The sequence below is a fragment of the Struthio camelus genome, chromosome 7 (assembly GCF_040807025.1).
Source record: "Struthio camelus isolate bStrCam1 chromosome 7, bStrCam1.hap1, whole genome shotgun sequence".
Classification (NCBI taxonomy): Eukaryota; Metazoa; Chordata; class Aves; order Struthioniformes; family Struthionidae; genus Struthio; species Struthio camelus.
The window spans coordinates 33,653,521-33,667,276 of record NC_090948.1 but is presented as its reverse complement, the minus strand read 5'-3'; the positions used below and the strand labels follow the sequence as shown (position 1 = coordinate 33,667,276).

The window sequence follows — 13,756 nt, the reverse complement described above, 5'->3', positions numbered from 1 at the left end:
ATAGCCAAACTTCTACAGGAAGGGGCTGAGGAACAAAATAAGATAAATGGCATTCCCACTGACTTGTCTGGGAGTTCTGTTCTTGTTGACTCTGGTATTCCTGTAAACATGTGGGAAGTGGGAATCGGGTTACTCATATAATAGGATCCCAAATTAGGATCCCATTTGTCTTCCTCTAGGTCACGGAAAGCCAGTTGGAAAGCCTGGCTGACCCTAAGCAAAGTTTTTGTTATTGAAAACTCCAATAAAGGTACATCTTAAACTCATGTAAGTTTATTTTACTTATTGTGATTGAATAGAGGCAGTTCAGAAAATTCTTCTGACGTGGTGCGCCTTTCTCAGTCCTTCATTCTGCTTACTGTGCAAGAACATTGTGCAAGTGCAAATTATACAGCCAATCTGTCAATTCCCATCTGCTCTGACATGATTTGTACATTTCATATCTGACCATCAAGGTACCGCTAATCTTTCTTCCTCTCAGCTGAGAAACAGTCTTCCTGCACACCTTTTGAACTGGAAAAAATTACCACTTGGGAGAATCAAGCTAAGTCAGCTGTTAAATCTCTCAGTAGCTTAGGTCTCAGAAACATCTAGGTTTGAGAAAATTTTATATTTCTGTATATGATTGCAGAGAGGTATAAACTACTCCGGTTATCTCACCTTATCCAGAGAACTATTTAAAACTCAACAATTTAATGCGCAGACAGGGCTAAGCGGCAAAATTTGGATACATATACTCAAAACGTGGTTTGCCCAAAAGCTGAAGGTTGATTTCTGAGCTAGGGTTTTGCTCTGGTTCAGTGGTTTGGCTAGGAAAAAGTGACTTGCCCAAAATCAAAGCGCATGTTAACATCTCAGTCAGGACTGACCGAGAGGTCTGTATCTCATCCACTGCTGTACAGCGCGTCCCAAGCAAGACACTCAACCTCTAAACCTCACTTTCCTCATGGAAACTGCCATGCCAGAGGTCACTTCAGATGATCACTGTGGGCTCTTCTAACCTGTGAATCAATGGAAAGTGGAAGATTTAAACTAAACCGTAGAAGACATCAGAACTGTCCGTAAACAGATCATCTAACTAACACTACGGATCCAGAGATTAATGTTTGGGAAAATCATAAAGATACGGAAATGGATTACAATAGAAACTGGAACATTAACACATGGTCTTCTGGCAAGTTTCATAATAAACTAACCTTTGAACTGTCTTAGAAAAAAATGAATGGCATGTCACCATCATTTCAAACCTTTCTGACTTAATTCAGTTTCATCTGCCGTATTATTTAAAAATCAGTATGCAGCATGATCATTAGGGATCACATGAGACCGTGGCAGCCAGCACGCTCTCTCACCCTGCCCTTTTAATCTAGGTATAAGCCTCCAGTGACTCTGTCAAAAGTATTTATTATATTACATCTCAACTATCTGTAAATTGTGTGAGCAGCTCTGTATCGAACTGTCGGATAAGTCAAAGGGTTTAATACAGTCAGCGGCTGAAGTTCCTACAGTTGGAGATCATGAACCCATACACATAGTAAATGTGTGAAACACAGGAGTTAAAAATTACTGCTTGTATAGCCATATGCCATGCTCATAGCTGGAAATTATGAGGAAATACGAGATAGCAGCTAAGAGGACTGGTAACATTTGAGCTTGGCGACCAAAACACTCCAGCTCCGCTGAAATCCACATCCACTGTAATGACGGTGTATTTAGCCTGTTATCCCAAATTGCTTTAAGTTCCTCCCTTATTGCCAGCACAACAGAAAACAGTAAAAAAGGAATAGAAGATTGTCTGAATAGGAACTCAAAAGACTTTAGCTGAATCATTACTAAATGGCCAAGTCCTTAACCGAAGCAGTTCTGTCTCTGTATTCTGATGGAGCAGTTTGGCCACAGTATCCTAACCGAAGCTGAGCAGCAAGTGTTTGTTTTTGCACATATTATCTTGTGTAGATTTATGTAGCTGGCAGGATACATTGCTAGCATAAATGCATTAGATGAAAACTGTTCTGATTAGCTTTCAGTCTAGTTTGTTGTGTTTCCCTTTCTAATAGACATACTACTCAAAATAACAGTTTACTCCAGGTTGTTTGTTGAGGCAGTGGTGTGAAACAAATTTACGTTATGCTTGAAGAACTAGGATAGATTCTCCGGGATGCTGAAAGGTGGGGCACTGGGATGCTGCCCTTTGGAAAACTCAGTTATTAGCAGCCATTCCCCAATGACTGTCAAGATTATTTTAAAATCATTATCTCTGCAACTATCAAGTGCCAGAAGGATTATTTCTAGGGCACTGTGAGAAAAGCTGCTTAGCCAGTTCACATTTTCTGTTTACAGTGGGTTATTCCACTCACCGTTATCACACATTTACCACTTCAGTGCAGTGAATGTATCAGTGACAGTAAAATATTTGTTTATTCTGGTTTGTTAAAGAAGGTGAGATGGGCAATCTTTCCTCATTGGATAATCTAGAGGTCAGACGTTTGTTTGTAAACACCTGTTTGTAAAGGCTTTGGTAATCTCTCTCTTAAAGCGCACCCAATTTAGTGTTCGGGAAGAGTGGTGTTTAACTCCTCATTTGCAAGAGCCAGCTGGCTCACAATTTTCTCAGCTACGGTTACCCTAGCCTTCAGAGGTCACGATTAAGACAGATTGTTTCAATGAATCAATAGGCTCAGCTGAACAAATCATCAGATCAAGGCACCAAGTAATCAAACTGAAAAAGGCTGATGGTCAACTGACACCACGTTCTGGTTAAGTATCAAAAATACAGTTTTGAGCCAGATTAATAGGCATTGAGTACCTCTATGAACTTGACAATTCAATTTATCTCACTGCCCAAGCTTATCTGTGAACGGGTTTATCATTCATTTACTCTTGGAGCGCTGTAAGGCTAAATTAGTAACGTTTTGCATGAAGTTCTTTAAAGCTAGGATGTAGCTGCATGAAAATTACAATTACTGAATTTTTTAAAGGTTCCAAATTGTGACCTTTTTTCCATACGCAGAGGATTAGCAGCACCTGCTTTAAAGAAGAGGCAATGACAGATTACGCAGCCTTGAATGGTGATATGAGAGATATAGAGAGATATCAAGTGAAACAGGTGGACAGAGATTCACAAAACCTTTCACTTCATATAGATAACGTGTATTTACAACTGATTGTTTACAGTTGAACGGTGAGCTAGAATTGAGAAGCCCAATTTCATTGCAGCAAGCCGAATGAAAATAGACTAATAAACATAAAACAGACTTACAGAGAATTGCTGTTCTCCTCCTGTCTAAAAGCGGAGCACAAGACTTCTGGACATTTTGTAGACAACACTGACATTCTGAGGCTGGACTGGCCCCAAGCTTGAAAGCAGCAGGGATTATGAGTCAAACTGTGCTGCTGGGGCTCATCCTGCTGACAGTCCATCTTGAATTACCCACTGCCATAACTCTGTTTTGACCCTGCACTAGGAATGCTATGCTAATAATGCAGCTCAGGGAAAAGACAGGAACAGCTCAAGGAGGTTACCCTATGGACAGACTTCTTTTTCTGTTTCTGTGTAAAACTCTAGAGTTATATTTAAGAACTTTTTACTGAACTCTGTAACACTTTGAGGTTTTGTTTGTTTTGTTTGCTTGTTTGTTTCTATGTGGGCAGCATTACGAACTTTTCAAAACCGGTAAGACAAGACCGCAAGTGGCATTAATCAATCTCTGTCTTATAAGGATAAAATTAGCAAGGTAGAACCACTCTTAACAAGACGATTCTCATCCAAGCTGTGCTTGCTTTGTTTCTCTAGGATATGCTGTTTTGCAAAGTAGCATAATGCTGAAAATCTAAACTATTAGATTTCTTTGGCTGCTTTCTTTGCCAATGCCAGTAGTTAAGCTGTAATCCCATGGCAATCAGACTGTTAATTGGGTGTATATACAATACCCATTTTAGAGAAGTTGCTCTCAGCCTTTTGTCGGAAGGGAAGTGAAAACTGTGAGTTGTTTGGCAAATTGTGTATTCATCACTAAGGAAAGGAAGAACAGACCATTGAATCTCATGCCCCCATATACAGCCTGTGCAAAGGATAGTGAACGTCGGAAGTGCCAAGCAATAAACACAAATACATTAAAAAAATGAGGCCCTCACTTTTGTTCTGAAAATTGATCGTAACGGTTATTGTTAAAGCTGAGGGATTAATAGCTAGGGAAACAGAAAGGTTTCATTCACTGGAGCTGATATAGTTTGGGTAAATGACAGTGCACATTCACCTCAGACTTGCAGTCTTCTACAAGTGAGCATGTCTGCCTGAACAGTCACATTTAACTCGCCGTAGAGAAATAAGGACCGCCCAGTGCAAACCAAAGAAAAAGTAAGACTGTATTGCTGTAGTCAAAGTAGAGGCTCTCAGAAAGCCACATATCACCAGTTTATTTTCGTACTCAGAACCTTAACCCCGTCAGCTGGGCAGGGCATGAGATCAGACCGTGGAAAGCATTATCCTGGGAGAAAACAGGTCCACACTTAGTGGTGCAATGTATTTACTAATTTTCATAACACCACCACGGGTGATGAAACTCTCAGTAGCTGAGGCAGCCAGTCCTGTTGGGCAGCCGTCATTCTTTCAAATTTCCATCAGTGATGGTGGCATCACCAGTTTACAGTTACTGCAACTGAACTGTGTCCACAGCTTATCAAAATGCCTGGTAACAGCAATTAACTATGAAATCTATTGCAGAAATTTATGAAAAATGTGAAAGAGATTTTTTTAAAAAGGAAAAGGATCCTACCATGACTGATCTGAGGCTGAAGAGCTAATCCAACAGTTGGAGAAATCAAATTGTGATGAGAAAGTGGGACAAAAGACTTGGAGAAGGACTCGTGGAAAAGCCAGAATTAACCCTTGCCAGAATTATCTGAATTTCCCAAGAAAAATGGAGTGAAACTAATGGGTCAAAGTCAAATCACACAGAGTCAGTCACAGAAAAAAACGGACAGCTGAATCTACCAGTAAGCTACTACACAAAAAGCAAGTAGGATTGCTAGCACAGGATGGCTTGGCCAGGGTATTCTCAGTCTTCAGCTTTCTGTACTAGATGATGATCCAGAAGCTGTTTCAGAGAACTATTCCAAGGCCATTATTTAACTCAGAAATAACTTTTTGAAGTGTTATTTAAAGTGTAATACGTGACTGGGACATGCTAGAAAGCTAATGCTATGGTATGCTTTTCTTCCTTCCCCATCAACCACCCCATTATTTTCCATATTTTCACAATTTTAGTTAAAAAAAGTTGCAAAGGTTTTACTTTTATAATCCATGCTACAACTTGCCTGCTCCATTTGCATGCTGCCTTATGTCTCACAGTCTTTTTGTACCGTCTGCATTGCCTTGTGGCAATTATCAATATCTTTAATGAAAAATAATGTATTCAGTCATTTCACAAGATGCAAAAGGTTTCCTTTTTAGGGGATGTAACCTGACTTGTCAGCAGAATCTTATCATTACAGCTACTGTTAAGCCACAGTCTGTGTGAATATGAACTTTGGCCAAATACCTTAGATCATTATTTCCTGGCCTGGTCCATGCACCTTGTGTATTGGGCCAAAAGACACCATTTACTGTGCGTCACACAGTCAGTATTTAGCCACGTTACACACAGGGGATAAAGAGACTTTAGATGCCATAAGATATGAAATACCAAATCCCAGCTGCAGTTCTTTTAAGTAGACTAGAGCTGTGCTGGCAACATATTTATAATGGTTGCTTTGTATTTCAACGATGTCATTGTTGAATTTATTCCTGTATATGAAATGTAAAGCATTTTAGCATTCCCTCATTTAAAAGGTATCGTAATTGTTGACATCTGAGATGCTGCGCAAGGACGAGTAACGCTATCCCCGTGTTTCTTGAATGTCCACAAACACTGACAGTTATATACATTGTGCAGCTCTGAAAATACTTACCAAAGGTTTTACGGTGACTTGTTGGCATCTCCCTTTTAAGACCCAAGGCAAGGCTCGTCCTGCAAGGGGCCAGGGAGCGCCTTCCGCATGGGGCCTGTCCCTGGTGCTGAAGGAGCCAAAACATTGCTCCCGCACCTGGAGGAGGCTGCACCGTCCACTGCAGCAGGGGCAAAGACAAGGGGTTTTGTACTTCAACCGTAAACCAAGGGCTAGCACGAGCCAAATAAACGCCCTTAGTCTCTACGCCTCCTTCTGCGAGGTGCAAACACAGAAATGACTTCCGGCAGAGTAAAGTCCAAGGCAACTCCTGTCTTGGCTTACATCTCACAACTGGAGCTGCTGCAGGGTATTTCGCTCCTGCGTGAATCCCACGTGGCTCAGGTTGGGCATCCCGTGGGTTCACACAGTTCAGGGCCTTCAAGAATGGGAACAGTTTTGTGGGTTTTTTTTTTCCCCTAATGAACTCATAAACCAGGAGTTCAGTCATCATCCTGGAAAACAGCTGCCTTTCGGGGAGATACTTTCTAGTTAATGAAATGATTTAAAAATTCACCTAGTGCTGCTGAAAGGGGAGACGCTGGTAGCGGGGGGATTCTTGACACAAATCAGCAGACGCAGGACGTTATTCCAAGGCAAAATACAAAACAAGGAGAGGCGTAAAAACACTCCCTGAAGTTCAGATTGCAAATAACTTGTTCATTTTATATATTTTTGAAAACTATTTTGTACATGACACCATCAAGTGGTGTAACAAGGAGAAGTGGTGGGAGGGTGGGTGCCTCACCCTCGTTTCCCCACAACTCTTCTTAAGCAAATTCACACTTTTGTAACAGCTTATTTTTCCTACTCTGTCATCGTAAGATTTTGAAAGCTGTTCATACACATGCAATGAGTGGAAGTGTGTGTGCATGTATATATATATACATGTATACATAATAAAGGTATGTATAATTATACCTATTTTTCTTACCATCTTACACCTGGAAAACTTGAAGCTGTTAAGAGCAATGAACAAGATTAGTGGAACATAGGGGGGGAAAAAAAATTATGACTACCTCCTTCCAGAGGGGGAAATCGAAGATTTCACACCGCTTCCTGAGGCGAACAGAAGAAGGCACTACAGCTGCAAGCTCCAAACTAGCGACACATTAAAGCACACGCCTAACCGCCTTTGCCGAGCTCGGACCAAACTCCGATTTCCTGCCGCCTTCACAGATTTGCTCACAGACGAGGAGCCGGACGCTTCCTTTGACGGCTCTCGAAGCTCAGCGGCAGCGCGGCCGTTGGGAGGCCGCCGGATTCCCGCCCCCTCCGGCGCTTCCAGAAGGTTCCGGCGCCGCCGGGCCGCCCCCCTCCCCTCTCCCTCCCCTCCGGCCCCGCCCCTCGCTGGGCTGCGCCGCGCCCGCGCCCGCGCCCCCGGCACCTGCCCCTCTGCTCGGCCTCCGGGAACAACGCCGACAACAACAAACAAACAAAAACCACGAAACCAAAAAACTTGCATTCACGAACGGATTTTTGAAAGCGATGGGGCGCCGGCCGGCCGGCCTGCCGCGCCCGCAGAAGGTAACGGGTAACGGTTAACGGGTAACGGTTCCCCCCCGCCCTCGGTGCCCGGCGGGGGGCGCTGCCGCTTTAAAGGCTCCACCTGAGCGGCGGGGGCGGTGCCGCCCCTGCCCGGGGAGCGGGCGGTGGCGCCGCGGGAGGCGGAGCCCTGCGCTGAGGTAGCGCCGAGCCGAGCCGGCTGCACTGCCCGCTGCGCCCGGTGAGGCTGCGCTGCGCTGCGCTGCCGGGGCGGCCTCGGCGCCTGCGCGCCGCAGAACGGTAAAGCCGGGGGCCCGGCGGGCTCGGTGAGGCGCGGTGGCCGGAGCCGGGGCGGGGAGGGGGGCCGAGGGCAGCCGTCCCCGGCTGCGGAGCGGTTAAGCAGCTGACGTGCCTTCTGCCGCGGCAGGCTCGCGGGCTGTAATTGCCTTTTTTTGCCTTTTTTAAAAAAAAAAAAAAGGCAGCTTCCAGTCCTTTCCAGTTAATATCTCAGAGGAAACGTAACGGGGAGGAAAACGCAGCTTCTCTTCCAGCCGAAGGCAGCTCATGGTCAAAGTACCGTTTGCAAGTAAGGGCTATAGAAGAGGGCCACATGCTGCCTTCACAGGCCTCCCCGGGGAGTTAAAGGCTCTCTCTAGTGGAAACCCTTACCTAGTAAAACCTTTCCTGTGAAGGTACAGACTAGTAGGTGAGTCATGCGGCTGAAATCTATTTTTTTTGGGAGTCTGCTCAATTCAGGCTGAAGGCGTACTACCTTGTGAACGTGCGCATGTTCTTAGGAGCGTGCCGCTACCCCGTGGGGGTGCGGTGGTGCCTGAGGAAAGCGCCCAGCGGGGGGATCAGGGTGACAGCGAGGGTCCCGCTGCGCGCCCGCCTTTCACGTGCGCTGCCGGCTCTTGGGAGGCGAAGCCCCGCACGGGTTATGGGGCGTCGGTGTTGTAGCTCTGTCCCTGGTCCAGGTGGAGCTCACGAAGAACTGCACGTGGGCTCTTTAGCCATGGCTCCTGTGAGCTTCCCCCCCCCCCCCCCCCCCCAGTCCTAAAACAGCTCATTAGGATCATAGTCAACAAGACACAAAGTAAGGCAGTCACGGGGCTGCTGTAAGCTTTCCTGGTCTTAGACTAGAGTAAGGGAAGCATAAAGAGAAAAATGGCAAAGCGCAGCTTTCTGGTTTAAAATATAGCTTCCAGCATTAGACAATGAGCCCCACATTTTAATCCAGTCTCTGTAAGGTGGCTTCAGTATGGTATACCTGTGGCAGTAAAAAATGCCAGTTAGCAGGAAGAAAGTCTAAAATGTGAATGTTCTGTAATGGTGACAGTAGTAATGGTGAAGGATCTAGAGGTGAGAGTAAACAACAAATTTGATGAGTCTGTAAGGTGATATTAGCAGCAGCAAACAGCCAAACAGAATAACTGAGCTGCGTTTCTGAAGACATCATATCACAGAGGAGGGAGATAATTTCCATCATTATAGCACTCTAACATATCTCTCCAGGAATGCTATGTTCTGTTGGGACCCTCAAACTGGATTGCCAGAAAGTTATCAACAAAGCAGAGTTTGGTAAATCAAAGGTGATAGAAAATGTAGTTCCTAAAGAAAGATCAAAGTACAGGACTTAGATGTCTCTTTGTCAAGCTGTCCTAAGAGAAATTCGGGAATATACAATTCTGGACGAACTGAAGGGTATCAGTTAAATGGGTCAAACAACAGGTATGAGGAAGTACAAGTAGGATTAACTGAAGTTAGTCCCAAGCTCAACAGTGAAGGAAAGGAGATGGCGTTGAGCTCTGTTGCCCTGTAGAATGGTCTTGTTGTGGAAGCGATATTAAAATTGTGCTGGGAAAAAATCTTTGCTCTCGGTAGTTATTTTTATATTCAGTCTGACATTGGCAAAGACATGCATTCTGAGCTGAAAGGCTTTTCTCTCTCTAATGGCTCCGATTCAAATTCTTTAGTACTGATTAGCCCTTATATGGTAAATATGTGCTATAGTGTCCCATGGATGGCTATGAAGATCAGTCCCCAAATATAGCTACTGTACCCCTGTTACTCCATGTGGAACACAATTAATACTGAGTTAACCTAAAATTTTGGAAAAATCTAGGACTGCATATACTAGCCATCTGATTCAAAACTTGGATTTGTTTTCTTCGTTTGTGTTTATGTGGGTAGCTTCTTTACACATACTCTGAATGGATCCACCTTGCCTTCCCACTCTTCTGAAAGTGCAAATAATCTCAGTGGGTGCAGTGTTGGAATTCGTGTGATGAAACAGACTTCTTGTTCGAAATCTGAATGCTGCCTTCTTGTACTGCTACTCCTCAGGGAGTAGCAGGGAGGCAGTAGTGAGGGAGACTGAGACGGAGTGCTAGTGTCTTTATCTTTTTTTTTTTTTTTTAAGTGGTTTATATCCAGTTTATTGAAGATATTTTTATCAAAAAGAAATAATAGTTTATTCATCTAAAGGACATGTCCTTTATTTGCCTAAAGGCAAAACATAAACATAAAAACATAAAAAGTTATGGAAACCATGACTTTGCAGGGGTGTGCCAAAGACGCACAGTCTATTGCAGATCAGAAGCTAAATAAACTCTCAAGCAATCGACTTCTGAAATGCTTAGTATTACAAGTGATACAGTCTCTGTTACTGCGGTAGCAGTAGTTCAAGGTTCTCCTGGAAGCACATATAGCACTACAGCTAAAATAAAACTGATGAGTAATGTGGTCAGCCTGACAAAGTGGTAGCAACTTGAACAATTGGAATTTCCAGGGCTCGTGTCCTCCATCTTAATTTAGCATTGACTCTCGTGGTTTTTATTTCATTCACTTAATGGCTATACACTCCCAAGCATGCAGTTGTAGCTTTCCTGAAGTTGTTTCACTATAATGCAACAACATGGTCTCCTAGCATTATGTGAATTGTTTCCTCTAGCATAGTGTGTCTGACGTAGTTGTGGAAGCACGGCTTTGTTGTGGCTCCAAGCCGTTCGCTGGAGGTGGCAGCGCTCTCCTCTGCATGTGGAGCCTGCTGGCGCTTGGGGGCCCGTTGTGCCCAGGACCCATCCAGCTTCCTCACAACTGTTCCCATCAGTCAGCCAGGGACAAGTCTGGGGGGACCTTATGAGCTCTGGACAGTCCTTCATTTTGATATCTGAAGAGAAAATGTCACCCTACTCCTGAATTTTTTTTTTTTTTCTTTAAATGTCACTTCTTACGCCACTGACCTCTTCTGTCTCAGCATGACTTCTTTCCGAAGGGAGGGAATTACAAGCATATCACTGATTTTGAGTAAGTGGAGAATGTAGGGAAGAAGCCTCCCCAAGAGAGAATAAATGCTGTTATTTGAGCAAACAAAAAAAGACTTTTGGAATAGTGTTTCATTATGCTAAGAGGCAGTTATGTAAAGCAACTGAAACCTAATTTAAACCTCGCTAACTTCTGGAAACAAGGGGATTGTATGTAAGCACACAGTTTATTTCATCCTTGGCTTTCCCAGAAAGTTTTGTGGTCTTTGTGCTGGTAGCCATGATGACACTGTACTTGCTGCACCAATCCAGTTCCCTCTGCTTGCTCTGCAGATTTGACATAGACTTCTTAAAGAGCACCTGTGTGTCTCACTGATCTGTACCTTTGAAAACAGGGCACGTTTTCTGCGTGGATCTTGCATCGCCAGCTCTCTGCCCAAGAGGCTGCCTGTTGTAGGAGTCTGCAGAAGACAAGTGGGAGCTGTGCTATGAGTGTCCCCAGCGAATGGAGCTGTGACTGGAGCACGAGCTTCTGTACCATTTAGAGTTCTCCATTATTGGGCACAGCGCTTACTTAGAAAAGGATGGGTGGGAAATGAAACATGACAAGAAAAATGTGAAACAGCGTGAAGGCAAAGGGGAAACAAGCGCAGGAGGGAATGGACTTGAAAGGCCTAGAAAATGAGAATTCTGGTAGTGATAATGTAGGCACATGTACGAGCTGTGGGTGTTAGGTCCTCTTGTGTTGAAGGAGAGCGTTGGCCAGGACAGTGGTATCCCCTGCACTCTTAAAAAAAAGTGTCAAGCTCTGCTGAGCTTTCATATGGGTACAGAAACCAAAGGAGTAGGAATAAGTGAGCCCAGTTTTAACATTTCATATGAATGATAATGCCCTTAATGAGACTGCTGCTGTCCTTTTAGAGCACAGCCTCCAGCCTAAAGGATCTCACAGACCCTTTCAGATCTTCTGAACAGATAAACAAATGCCATGTTACACGTGTGAAAGTAAGACAAAAGCACATAGTCCAATTAAACAGCATCTCTATTTCTTAATGTTAAGCTCTTTTCAGCTTGCTATCTGTGCAGTGGATTTTTTTTTTTTTTAACATAAATGGCTGAATATTTAGGTATAGGAAGGTAACTTACGTGGACGTGGCAGTTCATAAAAATGTAGCTTGTCTTCTGATTCATTTTTTTCTCTGATTCTGTCTTTACTAGTGAATCAATAACTTGCCCTGTTTTTCTTGCTTGTTTTCTTCGTTCTGTGCTCCTGAACCCTTGAAACAGAGCCAAGACAGAGCAATAGAAAACAGCAGTGAATTCCAGGAAAAGAAAAGGAATCATGCAATGGGAATTTACCTTCAATCTTTTGTGTGTGCAGGTGCCCTTTTTAAAAAAAAAAAAAAAAATCCAGTATTAGATTTAGGAAGAGGCTTACTGGATAAACTGGGCAGGCCTCTGAAGGCTCTTCATTTCAAAGTGCAGCACCTCAGTTTTGTTTCTGCTCTAAGTCATCCCCAAGCCTCACCGATAATGTCCTCCTATAGAGACAGTTTACAAATGCTGTTAATTTAAATGCATCATTGAGGTATTTGAGAGACAGCAGTAATCCGTTTTCTTTTCAAGCTCTGTCTTGCTGTTTGCTTTGCTCTGGGTTGGACCGGTTCTACTGTCTGAGTGTAACTTTCATTCAAATCCATGTGAGCTGCTGCAGTTTAATTTGGGCCTGCTCTTAAAAAATACAGTTAGATGATTTAATCTAGTGTCTATGCAGAGCATGGTTGTTTTCTTGTATAAATGGCTCTTCTGCTGCCCTAAGTACTGAACAAAAGCTTTTATTGCCTCGTGGTTTGAAAAACTATTGACTCTCACCTTAGGTAAAGACTGGGACCCTGTCAGTGTTTGTTTTCTGTGGTTTCGCCATCAGTTGTTCCATGACATTTAAGGTGTGTGGGCAGACAGATTTCATGTCCGCGTTCAGACTGAGCCACTGGACTCCAGTGCCTGAGGTGGTTTTGACCGTCTTTTTGCTAATTAGAGGGGAGTCAGTGCCCCCACCCCCACCCCCCGCCCCATACTCCATTTTCGTTATTCCCAATTTAAGGCAGAACTGCTATTCAGCATTACCAAACTCGGGCTGTGAAGTCTTATGGAACACCTAATACAAGTGGAATACAAACTATCAAGTATCTCAGGAATAAATTAGGGAAACAATTAGCTAGCTATTTGTCATCATAGCCTTCTGCTTAACTGTTGTGCGTTTAAGAGACTTGTATCGAAATAGTATCTGACAGATATGTGATGTAACTAAGCTTTTGCTACAGAAATCAAATGCTACTTAGAAATAACTCTTAATTACCTCTAGCTGCATTCCGAGAGAATAAATTTTAATTTTCCCTTGAGAAAGTGAGGGTATGGAATAAAGAGTCAGAAGCGTGTGAAGCTTTTTGTGATGGTAAATCCATGTAGTGCAGGTTTTTTGCTTTAGCAGACCAATGCAAAGCAAACGAAACACTTTTTTTTTTTTTTTATGCCTCTCCTATAATGTATGGAAAGATCTATTTAGAAAGAACTTATTTGTAGTACGTTATGTATCACTCTGTGATAAATATATGTTCTGAAGCATAAGTTACAAATGGCTTTGTAGTTGTTAACAGGTTAGTAATAAGATTTGAATATTTGGGATTTTAACATGGGATTTTGATTGGTTGGTTTGTTTGTTTTTTCCAAAATATATTTTGCCCATAAAGTAAACGAGCATGAAGAGAGGGGCTTGGGAAGCCTAGAAAGATCTATCCCCCACCCTGGGGGCTATATTAGACCTCTGAGTCATGAAGTCTTTGCATAGTAGGTGTCTGGTTACAAACCTTTTATGGGCCCTACTCAGCTGGGATATCAGCATCTGCATTATAGCTCCCATCTATTCTTAGGTGGTATTCCAGCACGACTGAACAGGCAAGGCAGGAAGAGAATTGCTTTCCTTGTAGGAAGCTCTTCCCTCTTCTCATTCTGTTCCCCCC

At 43.4% G+C, this 13,756-nt stretch overlaps 1 protein-coding gene across 12 annotated transcripts in view; it reads left to right on the top strand.

The window, feature by feature from the left end:
- Window positions 1–7,342: 7,342 nt before the first annotated feature.
- Window positions 7,343–13,756, top strand: part of LDB3 (LIM domain binding 3) — a 132,076-nt gene continuing 125,662 nt past the window's right edge. For 7 of the 12 annotated variants that reach the window (XM_068950692.1, XM_068950689.1, XM_068950683.1 and 4 more), the window contains exon 1: window positions 7,655–7,770. The gene's annotated coding sequence lies outside the window, so the exon portion shown is untranslated. Of the gene's footprint in view, window positions 7,513–7,654; window positions 7,771–7,909; window positions 8,177–13,756 lie in introns of those variants that run through there. The other 5 variants (XM_068950691.1, XM_068950688.1, XM_068950680.1 and 2 more) reach the window with 4 other exon arrangements.